This window comes from Eptatretus burgeri, chromosome 1, assembly GCF_056783735.1.
Source record: "Eptatretus burgeri isolate ZD-2024b chromosome 1, Ebu_testis_v1, whole genome shotgun sequence".
NCBI lineage: Eukaryota > Metazoa > Chordata > Myxini > Myxiniformes > Myxinidae > Eptatretus > Eptatretus burgeri.
The window spans coordinates 138,706,456-138,725,589 of NC_140961.1; the positions used below are offsets into that span (position 1 = coordinate 138,706,456).

Genomic DNA, 19,134 nt, shown 5'->3' on the forward strand with positions numbered 1-19,134 from the left:
TCGGACTTGTCGCTCCAGCACATCCCACAGATGCTCAATCAGATCGAGATCTGGAGAATTTGGAGGCCAGGGCAACACCATGAACACTTCATCATGTTCCTCAAACCATTCCCGAACAATGTGTGCAGTGGGGCAGGGCACATTATCCTCCTGAAAGAGGCCACTGCAATCAGGAAATATCATTGCCATGAAGGGGTGTACCTGGTCTGCAACGATATTTAGGTACAGTCGGTGACACGTGCCAAATTGATGTCCACATGAATGGCCAGAACCAGGGTTTCCCAGCAGAGCATTGCCCAGAGCATCAAACTCCCTCCACCGGCTTGTCGTCTTCCCACAATGCATCCTGGTGCCATCACTTCCCCAGGTAAACGACGCACACGGACATCCACATGATCTAAAAGAAAACGGGACTCATCGGACCAGGCGACCTTCTTCCACTGCTCCAAGGTCCAGTTCCGACGTTCCGTGCCCATTGTAGGCGCTTTTGACGGTGGACAGGGATCATCATGGGTACTCTAACCAGTCTGCGGCTACGCAGCCCCATACTCAGCAGGGTGCGATGCACTGTGGATTGTGACACATTCCTCCCGTGACCACCATTAAAATTTTCTGTAACGTGCCACAGTAGACCTTCTGTCGGTTCGGACAAGACGGGATAGCCTTCGTTGCCCTCGCGCATTTATGAGCCTTGGGCGCCCAACACCGTCGCCGGTTTGTCCCTCCTCGGACCACCGTCGGTAGGTACTCACCACTGCTGACCGGGAGCACCCCACAAGCCTTGCCGTTTCAGAGATGCTCTGACCCAGTCGTCTGGCCATAACAATTTAGCCCTTGTCAAAGTCACTCAGGACTTTACTCCTGCATCCAACACATCAACTTCAAGAACTGACTGTTCACTTGCTGCCTAATATATCCCACCCATTGACAGGTGCCATTGTAACAAGATAATCAATGTTATTCACTTCACCTGTCAGTGGTCATAATGTTTTGGCTCATCAATGTATGTATATATATATATATATATATATATATATATATATATATATATATATATATATATATATATATATATATATATATATATATATATATATATATATATATATATATACATATATACACAAACATACATAATATATATTTTAATGATGTTTTTATATAAATATGTCGTAAATAATATCTTCACCATTCATGTTGTATTTCACGAACTATATTGTGTCGTGCCCCTAACCAATGATGCAACCAGCAGCCAAAAAGGCAGTACACGATGGGAACTTCTATTGCAAGCATCTCTCTGGGCCTCTACTTCCCTCAAGTCCTGCTTGATGCTCCCCTTCCACCTCAATTTTGGTCTGTCTGCCAGCTACACCCATAATGAAAGACCTGCCTGATGACGTCCTCCTCCGCTTCCTCACCAACGCAGACGTTCCTACCGTGCATTTTCTCTGGGCCACCTGATATTCCCATTCCTCCTCCTTTTTGATCTGCCATCCTTTTTGATCCTCATCTGCCCACTCAGCATCCATATCTTCATTCTCTACAATAATCTCAACTTCCTTTCTCAATATCCAAGCATCCTCTCCCTCCAGAACAGGGATTATTACTATTACTAGCATGAACCCACAGAACATCCGCACAATGGAAAATGTGACTTCAAGTCCTCAACTCTCTCCCTTCCCTTGCAAACCACATCATCAACCCCTCCCCCAAGACTCCAAGTCATAACTCTCCCAAACCTAAGGCGTAAATCTTCACCCCACCAACCAAAAGTGCTCAATCTGTCTCCCCCTTAAAGCCTCAACCTCCCCATCCGAGCTCTGTCCCATCTTTTCTCTTCTCCCCTCAAACCTAAGTCCTCACCCTCTCCCCTCCCCCACATACCTCACCTTCCTCCCGCTCATAAAAGCAAATGGGCATTCCCACCTCGATCATTGCATATTTCTTCATTACCTCATCAAAACAGCTTTCTGATACCGATAGATATAGATATATATATATATATATACACATATATATATATATATATATATATATATATATATATATATATACACAAGACTTTCCCCTCCCATATCATGCTGTGACCGACTTCACAGAAACCGCAATCAAAACAGCTCCTACATGTCATGGGCCATCACAGTCGCCTGTCCAACTCACAATCCCACAAGATATGCGGAAACCCTGTGGAATTGCAACATAAACGACTCAAAAGCAATTATCTTCTTCCTGATTATATATATATATATATATACATATATATATATATATATATATATATATATATATATATATATATATATATATATATATATATACATACACATACATACATATACATACACTGTCGAGGCTTGTATGAGAGTTAAAGGTCTTTGTCCCAGGACTTCCGGGAATATACGGATACAAAATAAAAAAAAGAAATGATGGCAGATGTTTTCTTTCACACCGTCACAGTCCTGGGACAAAGACCTTCAAAATGACATGGGTTTTATGGTCCGTGGTCAAGTCGTTTAAGAGAAAATACTCCAAAATTATAGCAATGACCTATGTATCCAACACGTTAAAAGTCCTTATTGAGAGAATGCCACATAGTTATTGGAGCAGTGTACAAGAAAACAGACCGATGGCTCGATCGCTGAGGCCTATAGGTACTGTGATCTTCACAATACACCAATCAGCTCAAACCTTTCGATATTTGATGATGCTTTAAACTATCCGTTTGGTCATTTTACACTGAGGGGAAAACTTATAGGGAGGGCATGGCAAGTGTGAAGATGGCAGCGTCGAAGATGTCTTTGACTTCGCATTGCAGTTAGCACCAAAATGGTAGGTGGAATCAGACGAACTGTCCAATCGATGGGTGGAACCCGGACGGACGCACACATGCACAGCTCCTTTTATAGTGCAGATGCTAGCAGCTACACATGAGCATAAAAGAACAAGTCTTTGCCTCATTGATCAATGAGCTGCCTAATTAAAAGAAAGAAAGAAAGAAAAAAAAAGAAAAGATGACAGCCATTTCCTCTTGTCATTTCTTTTAAAGGGCCAGGGCAAGTAAAACTTGAACTGCAAGCAATATATTCATGAAATAAATAAATGTGATTGTTATCCGGCAAAAACTCCAAGCTGTTAGTTTCCGGGAGAGAAAAAAAACAAAAACACAGGTGTCGCATGCCTTGCCAGGTCACGGTGACATCGCTTGTGGCAGGATTGTTTCCAAAAAGCATTCAACGTTTCTCGTGGTTTTCTAAGACAAATGCCTCGACCTACAAAGATTCCCAATAATTATTAAACAACCAATGCAAGTGTCAAATGGCATGAATCAATGAAATTGTCAAACGTAATCTTCGACAGCAATCTGTAACGCCACGAGGAATAACAGAAAAGCTATGTTAGAAGCTATTTGAAGAACAAAAATAAATAAATAACGTAAGCAAAGTTTGTTTGAAAAATTGTATTTATAATATCAAATATATGAAGCTATCAGAGGCCGAGGATGCTTCGACACACCTTTACCGTGACGTGAATGAAATATTAAAAAGGTATCGACGAAGAGTGTAAAGCAATGAAATGATGTCATAAAACAAAGAATCGGCAACTGCAAGTACAAGCAGGAAAAGAAACTACATTGGTTGCGACAATATTTCTGACAAATTTGTCGAGAAAGACAAAAACGGTCGTCTCGCAGAGACTACGTCATCAAGTTGTTTTAAGCCGGTGAGGTGAACGAAGTTTGCACTGGACGACGTGCTGGGGTTCCAAAATTTCGCATTTGAGGACTGGACTGCCCTCAGTGTACGTGAGAGCAGTTTTGTTTGAGTGCAACTGGTGAGCTTGATCATGGCATCGACTGCTACTGCACACCTTGGTGAGGGAATCGGTACATTTTGTTTGGCTTCTCATCAGATTGCTGCTGCCGAGCTGAGTCGTCGACTGCATGTGGCACTGGTCGTGTTGAAGGGCTCCCATCTGAGCCTGGAAGATCACATTGTGTATTGTATTTTTTAGAACGGCCTTGGATTTTGGGTCTTTGATTTGCCTCATCTCTCGCATTATATACTTTGCAAACACCGCGTCATCATCGTCATCATCCTCCTCTCCAATTGGTTTGGTTTCTGGCTCTTGAAGCGCCTTGGCCACACTTCGCATAATGGCCAATTCCTCTTGCTCCTGTTCTTCTTTTCTCCTCTTCGCTGAAATGAATATCGGAGTTGGGGGTCGCTTCATCGACTTCATTGCAGGATTTTTGGTGTGCACGTTTTCGTCTTCACTCTCATTTACACCCTGACCATCAATATCTTCATTCATATCCTCATCAGCCTGTTAAAAAAAGAGAGAACATATTGATCATTATAACGGCAATAATAGAACGCAAGTACAATTTATGATTGAATGTCGAGCCTACATGATGGAAAATTTAAATCAGATACGCAATTTGGGCTCCACATATTTTGTATACAAACAACCATTTCACGTGGTGTTGGAAATGGTCCTTGCAGATGCAGAAGAGACGTCACACACATTGATGAATCACACTGCCTGTGAAACACCGGGATGACAGTTTGTAGCTGAGTTGGGATACGAACCCAGGCGAGACCGCTAAGAGCGAGCATGCATACTTCTCGGCTATCCTGCCATGATATGGCGATTCATTGCTTTATGAAAACTGAATTGATTCGAGCAGCAGTTCCGACTGCTTAAAAAATAAAAATAATAAAATTAAAAACCCCTTCATTTGGCACATTCCTTGACACCCTTTCCTCTCCTTGACCTCTGGAGAGTTGTATGGTGGAGGAGAATAGCGTGAGAGAAGGGAAGGGAAGGCAGCACGAGGGGTGGGGGGAAAGGCAGCACGAGGGGTGGGGGGAAAGGTAGCGCGAGGAGGGAGGGAAGGCAGCGAGGGGGGGGAGAAGGCAGCATGGAGGGGTCGAGAAGGCAGCATGAGGGGGTCGAGAAGGCAGCATGAGGGGGGTGGAGAAGGCAGCATGAGGGGGGGAGAAGGCAGCATGAGGGGGGGAGAAGGCAGCATGAGGGGGGGGAGAAGGCAGCATGAGGGGGGGGGGAGAAGGCAGCATGAGGGGAGGGAGAAGGCAGCATGAGGGGAGGGAGAAGGCAGCATGAGGGGAGGGAGAAGGCAGCATGAGGGGAGGGAGAAGGCAGCATGAGGGGAGGGAGAAGGCAGCATGAGGGGGGGGGGGGAAGAAGGCAGCATGAGGGGGGGAGAAGGCAGCATGAGGGGGGAAAGGCAGCATGAGGGGGGGAAAGGCAGCATGAGGGGGGGAGAAGGCAGCATGAGGGGGGGGGGAGAAGGCAGCATGAGGGGGTGGGGGAGAAGGCAGCATGAGGGGGTGGGGGAGAAGGCAGCATGAGGGGGTGGGGAGAAGGCAGCATGAGGGGGTGGGGGAGAAGGCAGCATGAGGGGGTGGGGGAGAAGGCAGCATGAGGGGGTGGGGGAGAAGGCAGCATGAGGGGTGGGGGAGAAGGCAGCATGAGGGGGTGGGGGAGAAGGCAGCATGAGGGGGTGGGGGAGAAGGCAGCATGAGGGGGTGGGGAGAAGGCAGCATGAGGGGTGGGGGAGAAGGCAGCATGAGGGGGTGGGGGAGAAGGCAGCATGAGGGGGTGGGGGAGAAGGCAGCATGAGGGGGTGGGGGAGAAGGCAGCATGAGGGGGTGGGGGAGAAGGCAGCATGAGGGGGTGGGGGAGAAGGCAGCATGAGGGGGTGGGGGAGAAGGCAGCATGAGGGGGTGGGGGAGAAGGCAGCATGAGGGGGTGGGGGAGAAGGCAGCATGAGGGGGTGGGGGAGAAGGCAGCATGAGGGGGAGGGAAGGCAGCGCGAGAGGGGAGAAGGCAGCGTGAGGGTGGGGGGAGAAGTCAGCACGAGGGGGAAGAGGCAAAGCAAAGGGGAGAGAAGGCGGTGTGGCGGGGGGAGGGAGGCGGCGCAGCGGGGAGGGTAGGCAGCGCGGCGGGGGGAGGGAGGCAGCACGGCGAGGGGAGGCTGCATGGTGGGGGGGCAGCACGGCATGGGGAGCAAGGCAGCATGGTGGGGGGTGATGGGGGGAAGGCAGCACCAGGGGAGGCAATGGGAATGGGAAGGTGACGCGGGGGGAGGGAATGTGAAGGTGACGCGAGGGGGAATGGGAAGGTGATGCGGGAGGGGAGGGAATGTGAAGGTAACGCGAGGGGGGAATGGGAAGGTGAAGGTGACGCGAGGAGGGGAGGGGATGGGAAGGTGACGCGAGGAGGGGAGGGGATGGGAAGGTGACGCGAGGAGGGGAGGGGATGGGAAGGTGACACGAGGGGGAGGGAATGGGAAGGTGATGCGAGGGGGGAGGGAATGGGAAGGTGACGCGAGGGGGGAGGGAATGGGAAGGTGACGCGAGGGGGGAGGAAATGGGAAGGTGATACGAGGGGGAGGGAATGGGAAGGTGACGTGAGGGGGAGGGAATGGGAAGGTGAGGAGAGGGGGAGGGAATGGGAAGGTGAGGCGAGGGAGGGAGGGAATGGGAAGGTGAGGCGACGGAGGGAGGGAATGGGAAGGTGACGCGAGGGCGGGAGGGAATGGGAAGGTGACGCGAGGGGGGGAGGGAATGGGAAGGTGACGTGAGGGGAGGGAATGGGAAGGTGACCTGAGGGGAGGGAATGGGAAGGTAGCGTACCAGGACATTACCGGAGGTGATAAAACACGTCCAAACAGCAGCATTTTACTTCGAACCGCCATGTTCTATATAAAACCAGGCAGAAACATTTAAAAATCAAAACTAATGCTATTTGGTAAAGAAAGGCCTGCCTGCATGCAATCCCCCCCCACCCAAACACACACATTCCTCCCCACAGTCCCCCCCCACCCACAGACACACATTCCTCCCCACAGTCCCCCCCCCCAACACATTTTCCAACCTCCTCAGGGTTTATACGAAACGTGCACCGGTGATTTACTCAAACTTTCACTCGCACACTTGCACGGATTTCCCCACACCCGCACTGCACGGTGGCACATCCTGCGTGGCTTCGTGGCTTCGGCGCTGCAGAAGTACGTGCTTCATGAGCCGGTCGCATAACCTCCTCCACAGCACTACGCACCACGGGCCCAAGTTTGAGTTCAGACCGCGCACCCACGAAACCCGCGCACCGCACTCATGTAACCAAGAACAGGCACGCACACACACCATGGAGAGTCATTTGTTCCCATTTCTACCACATCCATGTGTGCTGTCTTCATACTTCTTTGCATGCAGAAACTATCGACTATTAATATTTTGCATTAACTATTAGTATATTTATATTAATATTTTGTAATGAAAGCACACACAAAATGGTGTTAAGCAAAAAAAAAATAAAAAAATTATCTTCACTTGCAGCAACAAAAATAATTTCTCTTCACTTGCAGAAATTACCGACTGAATATATTGGTGGAATTATAATGGTATATTTATATTAATATATTGGTGGAACTATAATGGTATATTTATATTAATATATTGGTGGAACTATAATGGTATATTTATATTAATATATTGGTGGAACTATAATGGTATATTTATATTAATATATTGGTGGAACTATAATTGTATATTTATATTAATATTTTGGTGGATCTATAATGGTATATTTATATTAATATATTGGTGGAACTATAATGGTATATTTATATTAATATATTGGTGGAACTATAATGGTATATTTATACTAATATTTTGTAATGTCAGCAAATCGCCCAAAACGGAAACAGCAAACCGTGTTTGTAATTATCGAAAAAAAGGACCCCCTGTGGACTGTGCCATAATGGATTACAAAAGCAGGTTATGAAGCATGGCGTTTCACTCAATAAATTTACACTTTCTGCACATTCCATCATTTTTGTCTTCACTCAATATAATCGTCCGAACAGTAGAAAAAGTTAAGTTTAATGCTTTGCTTAAATAAATAAACCAAGGTATAAAAAATGCTAATTTGTTAAAATTTTCGGATTTCACTCCAGATTTTGAATTATTTTGTTCACCAGATCGGATTCTCAAATCCGACATAATATTTCGATTATATACTTTAATCCGGTGAGAGTAGATCGTGTTTACAAATTGAGGCGTAGGCTGAACAAAATGGCGGCTGAAGTCTCCAGCAACCACAGAGGGCTGACCAAGATAGCGTGCCACCATCTTGGTAAGGCTTATTTTGTTTTTTTTTGTGATGAGCACTCCCTAAATTATCTTCAAAAGGGGTGTTTTAATTAACCCGAACACCCAATTTTCACTCTTGCACTTCCTTGGAGTTTTCTTCGTATGCATGCAAAGTTTCAGGCTCCTAGGTTTTATAGTTTTGGAGTTATGGAGGACACACACACACGCACGCACGCACGCACGCACGCACGCACGCACGCACGCACGCACGCACGCACGCACGCACGCACGCACGCACGCACGCACGCGCGCGCACACACACACACACACACACACACACACACACACACACACACACACACACACACACACACACTAGTATAGAAACAGCCCACCCCATCGATAAACTGTCTCCACAGTCGGTATTTTCTTGGACTTTTCCAAGGCTTTTGATACCATGAATCACAATATTCTTCATATGAAGTATCGTATTATTAAATGAGAGGTGTGGCCTTAGAGTGGTACAGGAATTATTTATGTCATAGGAAATAATTTGTCTCTGAATGACAAAACGTATTTATTTCTGATAGAAGAGTTCAGTCATCAAATGTACACCAGCAGCCTGAAGCCTACAACTAGCGACCAAAAAGGTGAATGTCAGGTTACAATTGTGGGTGGAGTAAAGCCAGCTGTCCAACCAATGGGTAGAAAGAGAGAAACAGATGGAGAAATCTGGCTACATAAATATATTTGAAAACTTTATTCGAGTCTTGCCTCTCTCCCGTCTTATCGCCTCCCTGCCAACCCTTGCATATTCATACCCGTTGTACCACAAACCCTTCTGTGTTATCTCGGTGTGGCACCCCATTTTTTGTGGAGCCACATACCCCCAATCCACTTGGAGTTGGGGGTTAGCTGTAAGTGTTTTCTCGACTCATTTCACACCAAACATTTAATGAAATTTCATCATCAAAATCTGACTATCAGATGAGGACCACAAGGTGACCTGGCATGGAATAACCCAGAAACGCAGTCCCTGTAAAAGTGAAATCATGTCTCCTAATGTTGAAAAGCTACACGTCATGTCCACACAAAGCCTTCATGAGATCACCATGAAGGAAAACCGGTGATTTGATGAACAGATTTTGGAGGCAACCAATAGTTATACTTACATAAAGGTCATACAGCGACGTTCTTTTCCTGAGATGGGGAGCAAGAAAATTCAGATTTTTTAGCAGCCATTCCTGCCTTCTTGTTTTCTGCTTTCCTGCAATCCCACGGGATATCTGCTTGCTGTACCGAGCAAACTGCGTACGCAGTGAGTGCATGTGTTTGGTGACTTCAAAGACTGAAAATATGGTACGAAAACATTGCAAAAAATCATATAAAATAAACATCTCAGCCATACATGCTTTGACAATCATTTATTAAAAGTTGCGCTTGTTGCAAGTCGTTGTGAATGCAGCTCCAATTCAATGCAAATACTGTTGTGGTTATAATTACAGTTATAACTAGAGGGGGAGCACTCGGGAGAGTGCAAAACCTCCACCGCCAATACTGCTAGGTCACTCAAGTGAACCTGATATCCTATTCATTCAATTTGAACAGTGCTCACAGAGTTATAGTTTGCAACTTTCCCTTTTACATACTCAATTCATTCGTCATAACGAGATTCCTTGAGACAGAAATTGATTTTACGTGGGTATATCCACCTGAAGTTCCAAAATCAGCCACAATTATAATTAACCTCCGCCATCTTCGAAGATGGATGGAGGTTACTGTTTTCACCCCTTTCTGTTTGTTTGTTTGTGAACAGTATTACGGAAAAACTCCTCGACGGATTTCGACGAAACTTGGTGGGGGGTTAGGTATGGTCCAAGGATCATGCCATTAAATTTTGGACTTGGTCCTCCCCCCCCGCCCAAAAAAAAAATTGTTAGAGAAAATTTTTTTTTTTTGCATTTCTACATGTTTTAACTGATTTCCAACCCCCCCCCAAAATTATTTTTACCCCCCCCCAAAAAATAGAGAATTTTTTTATTTTTGCATTTCTACATGTTTTAAATGATTTCCAACCCCCCCTCAAAAAATTGTTACCCCCCCAAAAATTGTTTGAGAAATTTTGTTTTTTTGCATTTCTACATGTTTTAAAAGTGATTTCCAACCCCCCCCTCAAAAAAAAATTGTTAGAGAAAAAAAAATTTTGCAACTTTTTTTCAACAAAATTTCGAATTTTGTTTTTTGCATTTTTACATGTTTTAAGTGATTACCAACCCCCCTCCCCCACCAAAAAAATGTTGGAGAAAAGAACTATAACTGTCAGCACTGTTGACATCATATTTAATGAATAAGATAGAAGGTTCACTTGAGTGACCCAGCAGTATTGGCAGCGGAGGTTTTGCACTCTCCTGAGTGCTCCCCCTCGAGTTTTGGCATGTTTTTTGATTGGAAATCACTTATAACATGTAGAAATGCCAAAAAATTTCAATATTTTGTTGAAAAAAAAGTTGCAAATTTTTTTTTTCTCGAACAAAAATTTTTTTTAGGGGGGGGGTTGGAAATCACTTAAAAGATGTAGAAATGCAAAAAAAAAAATATTCAAATATTGCGGCCGCCATAGCGGCCATATTGGATTTTGGACCAAGTCCAAAATCTAATGGCATGATCGTTGGACCATACCTAATCCCCCCACCAAGTTTCATCGAAATCCGTCAAGGAGTTTTTCTGTAATACTGTTCACAAACAAACAAACAAACAAGCAGTCATAGACTGGTACTTACGAAATAGTTAACTTGACCTCTGACCTTGTCTAATAATAGCTGTCTCTAGAGAAGGTAGCGACGCAAACCAGAAGTTTCTACGATGATTCTGTACCAAACCATCAAAAATCGTAACGTCGACCGAAGCAAAAATCTCCATTTATCCACGCAATTATTTTATATTATTTTATCAAAGTCACAAAACCGTAATATTCGGCCATCCACCAACAATCTTTACATAATCCGATGGCTTAGCGAGTCAGGCATGCGACGATAACTTTTATTGGGATAAAAAATGACTTTTAAACACTATCTTTATCGAAAACACCATCAGCGCGCACACGCAAAACCTTTACATGATAAACGCCGCCTCTGCTCAAGTGCACTGCACCACGTGAAGACCCGTGACGCACGAGTGAAATATTTTTTATACAATCTTAAAACGTCTCCAAAACATTCGATTTTTACCAGAATTTCGACAACCGAGTTTTAAGCGTCCTAAGCGATCGCAAAAACCAAAGACAAAATTAAAATCAAAGTTAAAACGAACTCGTAACGTCGACAGAAGCAAAAATCTCCATTTCTCCACGCAATTATTCAATATTATTTTATCAGTCACAAAACCGTAATATTCGGCCATCCACCAACAATCTTTACATAATCTGACGGCTCAGCGAGTCAGGCATGCGACGATAACCTTTATTGGGATAAAAAAATGACTTTTAAACACCATCGTTATCGAAAACACCGTCAGCGCGCACACGCAAAACCTTAACGGGACTCAACGACGCGTCTACTCGAGCGCACTGCATCATGGGACGACCCGTGACGCATCGAGTGAAATATTTTTTATACAATCTTAAAACGTCTCCAAAACATCCGATTTTTACCAGAATTTCGACAACCGAGTTTTAGGCGTCCTAAGTGATCGCAAAAACCGAAGACAAAATTAAAATCGAAGTTAAAACGAACTCGTAACGTCGAGCGAAGCAAAAATACTCCATTTCTCCACATGAATTCACGGAATTATGTTTGACCTCACTGTGACCTTGACCTTTGACCGATTTTTACCAAAATCTAATCAGCGCAAGCCATCACCCTCCTGAATCACGTGGTGTAATTTGACATTGGTAGCTTCTTCCGTTCTCGAGTTATCGTGCCTACAAACAAACACACAAACACACAAACAAACACACAAACAGAGGACGGAAGTCATCAATATACTTACGAAATCTAAACTAGAGGGGGAGCACTCGGGAGAGTGCAAAACCTCCGTCGCCAATACTGCTGGGTCACTCAAGTGATCCTTATATCTTATTCATTAAATATGATGTCAACAGTGCTGACAGTTATAGTTCTTTTCTCCAACATTTTTTGGGGCGGTTGGAAATCACTTTAAACATGTAAAAATGCAAAAAAATAAAAAAATAAAAAAATAAAAATAAAAAAAAATCGAAATTTTGTTGAAAAAAAAGTTGCAAAATTTTTTTTTTCTCTAACAATTTTTTTTGGGGGGGGTTGGAAATCACTTAAAACATGTAAAAATGCAAAAAAATTTCCTTTTTTTGCGGCGGGGGTAACAATTTTGGGGGGGTTGGAAATCACTTAAAACATGTAAAAATGCAAAAAAAAACATTTTTTTTCTCAATTTTTTGGGGGGGGGTTGGAAATCACAAAGTATGTAGAAATGCAAAAAAAAAAATTTTTTTTTCTCTAACAATTTTTTTTGGTGGGTAACAGTTTTTTGGGGGTGGTTGGAAATCACTAAAAACATGTAGAAATGCAAAAAAACAAATAATTTCTCTAACAATTTTTTTTGGGGGGTTGGAAATCAGTTAAAATGTAGAAATGCAAAAAAAAAATTCTCTATTTTTTTTGGGGGAGCACTAAAAAAAATTTGGGGGGGGGGTTGGAAATCAGTTAAAATGTAGAAATGCAAAAAAAAAAAAATTTATCTTACAATTTTTTTGGGGGGGGCGGGGGGGGGACTAAGTCCAAAATTTAATGGCATGATCCTTGGACCATACTTAACCCCCCCCCCACCAAGTTTCGTCGAAATCCGTCGAGGAGTTTTCCGTAATACTGTTCACAAACAAACAAACAAACAAACAAACAGAGAGGGGTGAAAACAGCAACCTCAATCCATCTTCGAAGATGGCGGAGTTTAACCAGCTTGTTCTTACCACTCTGACAAGCGCCCAGCACATGACAACAGGAGAGCTTGTCATACTGTTGTGGGCCGGGGGTCGGTGACGAAGAATGGCCGCCAGGTGGAGCAGTAGAGCCGCCTCCCACTGAACACCCGGAATTTAGGTCGTGACTCTCGGACAACTCCGAAAGTCACGGGTCCCTTAGCTTAGCGGAGCGTGGACGCCAATATTTTAACCACGTGGCGTAGGGTTAATTGTCTCAATCTCCAATATACCTAAATAACGACGCAGTCTAGCTACCGGGAAAACCACATCCTTGGACGACTTTGTCCGAACCGAGTCGCTATCACCGACTCGGATCCGGCGTAACCGAGCGGAATTACCAAATCCGTGCCGGACCCAATAACAACTTACCGGCCCCGACGGTTACCAATTCTCAATACGCACCATGCTAGGCCAATGGGAGAAAGCACAGAAAACGAGCTGGTACATTTAACAGGGAGGTTTATTTATAACCAATAATCGGGGAGGGGAGCACACAAAGAGCGGAGTTATCTGAATATGGAAATGTAATGTATAATGAACACAGGGCACTTAGATAGTTTCTACTTACAGGACGGTGACACACACACACACACACACACACACACACACACACACACACACACACACACACACACACACACACACACACACACACACACACACACACGAACTGGACCCCGTCGGGTCTTTATTTCGGCAGAGCCTGGCCGGGGTACCTTCCCGCCGCATGCGGTCTGGTCGAACTTGTCCGGTGGTGGGACTCGAACCCACCGCCAACAACGTAGCACTAAGGACCAGGGACCAGGGACGATGCAACGGATGCCAGCCAGCACGGGAACGGACCAGACGAGCACCCGCGGGTAGACGAGAACGCCAGCAGGCAAGACGAGGCTTCTGCTCCTTCTCCTCTTTCTTTACGACGGGGTGAACCTTCTCTACCCCTCCACCGCTCGCCACCTCATCTTATCCTTCCCCTCCTCCACGGGTCGAGGGCAACGCTCTAAGGTACTTGCCTCCCGATTGGACGAGGGGTTGTCAGGCAACTCGTGGCCGCCGTTGATTGTACGAGCTCACGGTGGGCGGAGGGAACCTCACCCCTGTACGTGACACGATAAACGTGGGCGATGGACGGCGATGGTGCAAAAACGAAGGATGAAGATTTAAAGATATAAAAAACCTGACTATAAAAGTACCTCGTAGCGCACACACAAAATTCTCATTAGACATAGGGACGGGACCCTAACGATAAACACTTACTTATCGAAATAACTAAGCTTAGGGACTGTTGTGAATCTGGAAGCCATTTGCACACCGACAGACAACAATACAAGACGACCACCTCAGCTGTGCACTTCATCACCTGCAAACCCTCTTCCAGCAACGACCCATTAACAAAGTTTGAACAATATAAACGCGTCACAAACATAATCCCACAGTTGCACTGCACGCTCATGAATCGTCTTATGACATCATTACGTTCGACTACGTCTTTCACAAACACAGCTGCGTGCAGTTTCGAGCGGGAGCAGAAAAAACAATACACAAGCTAATAGCGAACACAGTGAGCTTCAAACTTAATGCGTGCACATGAGAGAATAAGAAACAACAACGACAACAACAACAACAACACAATACCCCTGACTATTTGGAATCCGTGTCGTCGGCTATGACCTTTTGCTTCCGGTTGTTTTTTTAAACGCTGTGCGGTGTATAAACACGATTGGGTTTTATTTCTATCTTGTGAATATTACTTAACGCGTGCACATGAGAGAATAGGAAACAACAAAAACAACACAATACCCTGCCAATTGTGAATCCGTGTGGTTGGCTCTGACCCTTTTGCTTCAGTTTTTGTTTTGTTTCTGGTTTCTTTTTGTTTCCAGTTTTAGTCATGGGGAATGATGCATGCTGGGAGATGAAGGCATCGTCGGAGACATGAAATACCCAAATAATATCAGACATGGTGTATATTTCCTCCACTGATTTTAATAAAGATATCTCCCGCATCATCAAAAAATAATTTTTAATAGTGATTTACATTATTTGATCGCTGATCCCGAATCCAGGCCGAAGTAACCGGAAATTGCGTATACAGTTGTCAACAAGTTATAGGTAAAGTCAGAAGCGAATGTAAGAAGAATTCTACGTTCGCTTCTAGGCTTTGCCTATTCCATATTAGCGAATGCAGTGAGCTTCATACTTAACGCGTGCACATGAGAGAATAGGAAACAACAACAACATCACAATACCATGGCAATTTTGAATCCATCATTGCCTATGACCCTTTTGCTTCCGTTTTTTTTTTGCTTCTGGTTTTTGTCATGGGGAATGATGCATGCCGGGAGATAAAGGCATCGTCAGAGACATGAAAGACCCAAATAATATCAGACATGGTGTGTATTTCCTCCACTGATTTTAATAAAGATATCTCCCACATCATCAAAAAATAATTTTTAATCATGAATTACATTATTTGAGCGCTGATCCCGAATCCAGGCCGAAGTAACCGGAAATTGCGTATACAGTTGTGAACAAGTTATAGATAAAGTCAGAAGCGAATGCAAGAAGAATTCCATGTTCAATCTAGTATTTATTTTTTTTAGATGAGATCCTGTTCTTGGCGGTGTAGTTGTCGTTGTGAAGGTAATGTTGAGGTAATATTTATTTTTTTTAGATGAGATCCTGTTCTCAGCGGTGTAGTTGTTGTTGTGAAGGTAATGTAGAGGTATAATGTTGAGGATTTTTTTTTCAGATGAGATCCTGTTCAAGGCGGTGTAGTTGTTGTTGTGAAGGTAATGTTGAGGTAATATTAATTTTTTTTCAGATGAAATCCTGTTCTCGGCAGTGTAATTGTTGTTGTGAAGGTAATGTTGAGGTAATATTTATTTTTTCAGATGAGATCCTGTTCTAGGCGGTGTAGTTGTTGTTGTGAAGGTAATGTTGAGGTATAATGTTGAGGTAATATTAATTTTTTTAGATGAGATCCTGTTCTAGGCGGTGTAGTTGTCGTTGTGAAGGTAATGTTGAGGTAATATTAATTTTTTCAGATGAGATCCTGTTCTCGGTGGTGTAGTTGTTGTGCAGGTAATGTTGAGGAATTTTTTTTTTAGATGAGATCCTGTTTTATGGTCGGTGTAGTTGTGAAGGTATTGTTGAGGTAATATTTATTTTTTCAGATGAGATCCTGTTCTAGGCGGTGTAGTTGTCGTTGTGAAGGTAATGTTGAGGTAATATTTATTTTTTCAGATGAGATCCTGTTGTAGGCGGTGTAGTTGCTGTTGTGAAGGTAATGTTGAGGAATTTTTTTTTTAGATGAGATCCTGTTTTAGGCAGTGTAGTTGTTGTGAAGGTATTGTTGAGGTAATATTTATTTTTTCAGATGAGATCCTGTTGTAGGCGGTGTAGTTGTTGTTGTGAAGGTAATATTGAGGTAATATGCAGTGGTGTTATCACGGTTATAGAAATGCACAAATAATTATTTTGATCTTTGGTATACCCAATCGCACCTTTATGACTGAAAAATTAACAACAAAACGAGAGAGTAAATACTCTCGCAGTTTTAAGTCGACCTAATTTTATAATAAAGAAATCTCCCGCATCATCAAAAAATAATTTTTAATAGTGATTTACATGATTTGCTCGCTGATCCCGAATCCAGGCCGAAGTAACCGGAAATTACGTATACAGTTGTGAACAAGTTATAGGGAAAGTCAGAAGCGAATGTAAGAAGAATTCTACATTTGCTTCTAGTATTTATTTTTTAGATGAGATCCTGTTCTCGATGGTGGAGTTGTTGTGAAGGAAATGAGGAATTTTTTTTTTTTCAGATGAGATCCTGTTCTAGGCGTTGTAGTTGTTGTTGTGAAGGTAATGTTAAAGTATAATGTTGAGGTAATATTAATTTTTTTAGATGAGATCCTGTTCTAGGCGGTATAGTTGTTGTTGTGAAGGTAATATTTGTTTTTTCAGATGAGATCCTGTTCTAGGCGGTGTAGTTGTTGTTGTGAAGGTAATGTTGAGGTAATATTTATTTTTTCAGATGAGATCCTGTTCTAGGCGGTGTAGTTGTTGTTGTGAAGGTAATGTTGAGGTAATTTTTTTTTTTCGATGAGATCCTGTTTTTGGCAGTGTAGTTGTTGTTGTGAAGGTAATGTTGAGGTAATATTAATTTTTTTAGATGAGATCCTGTTCTAGGCGGTGTAGTTGTCGTGAAAGTAATGTTGAGGTAATATTTATTTTTTCAGATGAGATCCTGTTGTAGGCGGTGTAGTTGCTGTTGTGAAGGTAATGTTGAGGAATTTTGTTTTTGATGAGATCCTGTTTTAGGCAGTGTAGTTGTTGTGAAGGTATTGTTGAGGTAATATTAATTTTTTCAGATGAGATCCTGTTCTAGGCGGTGTAGTTGTTGTTGTGAAGGTAATATTGAGGTAATATGCAGTGGTGTTATCACGGTTATAGAAATGCACAAATAATTATTTTGATCTTTGGTATACCCAATCACACCTTTATGACTGAAAAATTAACAACAAAACGAGAGAGTAAATACTCTCGCAGTTTTAAGTCGACCTAATTTTATAATAAAGAAATCTCCCGCATCATCAAAAAATAATTTTTAATAGTGATTTACATGATTTGCTCGCTGATCCCGAATCCAGGCCGAAATCACCGGAAATTGCAGCATCGAATGCAAAAACAATTCTACGTTCGCTTCTCGGCTTTGCTTATTCCATATTAAAAATGACGTTAACTCACCGCTGACGTACAACACTTTAGCGATCTCCGTCATAGTTTTCTGCCTCAGGTATTTATTGCAGTAATCCTTGGACGAGGCGTCGTACAGACAAGGGTTTGCCGTCCATAGGTGTACGAGTTCGTCTTCTTTGTCCTCGAGCCAGGCGGACCATCTTTCTCGGTGCTGAGCCATTGTTTTGTCGCAGTCACGTGCGTACGCGAAGGCCCGTCATTGGCCGAGCGCTCCGTGACCGCGTCATTTCGTCAGAGGCGTGACGTCACGCCGCGACGGCCCGTCATTGGCCGAGCGCTCCGTGACCGCGTCGTTTCGTCAGAGGCGTGACGTCACGCCGCGAAGACTTGACCGGAAGCAAGGCCGGAACGGCTTTGCGTTCGACGGTATCAGGAATCATCGGACACGGACAAAGAGAGCCCGATGCTCACAAGCGAGCGCCCCTTTCAAATGTCGATGATTCTGACGATCCGTGAAGACAAAAATATTTGTTCTTCATTTCCCGAATCGAGTCCCGGACGTATCAACATTAAAACGAGCCGTCCAACGACCCCATTGAATCAGTTTTCATTCAAATTAGTTTTTTTAAACTCCTTTGTTACAGATAATTATAACAGCTGGGTCAAAGAATACACGGTTTGAAGTACTGTAAGTTAAACAAGAGTATTACAAATTTTAAGCGGTGTTTTAATCCATGACGGGATAAGTCGCAGCAGCACAAACTTAACCGCGTCATGGGTGATGAAGACGGCGGTGAAGTTTCATCGGCATTACGGGTGTAATTACTCAGCAGAAAGTAAATACAGATTTTATGCGGCAATCCCCCCCGTAGACCCCACTCAAACCTCCGAATTGTTTTAATGACACGAACAAACTATGTTAGTACATCATGATGACTGTGCTGTATGTATAGTATAGATTGGATGTTTGGAGTCACGTGATTGGGTTTTGATGTTTTGTTCCGCCTGTACTTCCGTTTCCCGCAATAAAAAAGGGTTCCCGCTTGCTGGCGCTCATGGCCTAATCATCCTTTGTCCGTCTGGTCCGTGAACACTACACATGGGTGGTGATGGTTGTAGTCAAGATTCATCAGAATTGTGTGTGCAGTTTCTGAAAAGAAAGTGAACACCTCTTTTAGGGGGCAACCCCCCCCCCCCATAGACCTCCCTTGACCCTGACTTTTTAAAAAATTCCATGAACAATCTTTGGTACATCATGGATGATGAAAGTGGTAATCAAGTTTCATCAGAATTGTTTGTGTAGTTTCTGAGAAGAAAGCAAGTCGATAGTACTGAATACCTTATAAATGGCCACGCGTT

General features: G+C 43.6%; 1 non-coding gene across 1 annotated transcript; it reads right to left on the bottom strand.

Annotated features, from left to right (window-relative positions):
* Window positions 1-3,021: 3,021 nt before the first annotated feature.
* On the bottom strand, window positions 3,022-18,373 carry LOC147035591 (uncharacterized). Its single transcript, XR_015049006.1, has 2 exons — window positions 17,824-18,373; window positions 3,022-4,323 (listed from the first exon to the last, which is right to left on the bottom strand). It is a non-coding gene; the product is annotated as an uncharacterized LOC147035591 (transcript).
* Window positions 18,374-19,134: the final 761 nt, after the last annotated feature.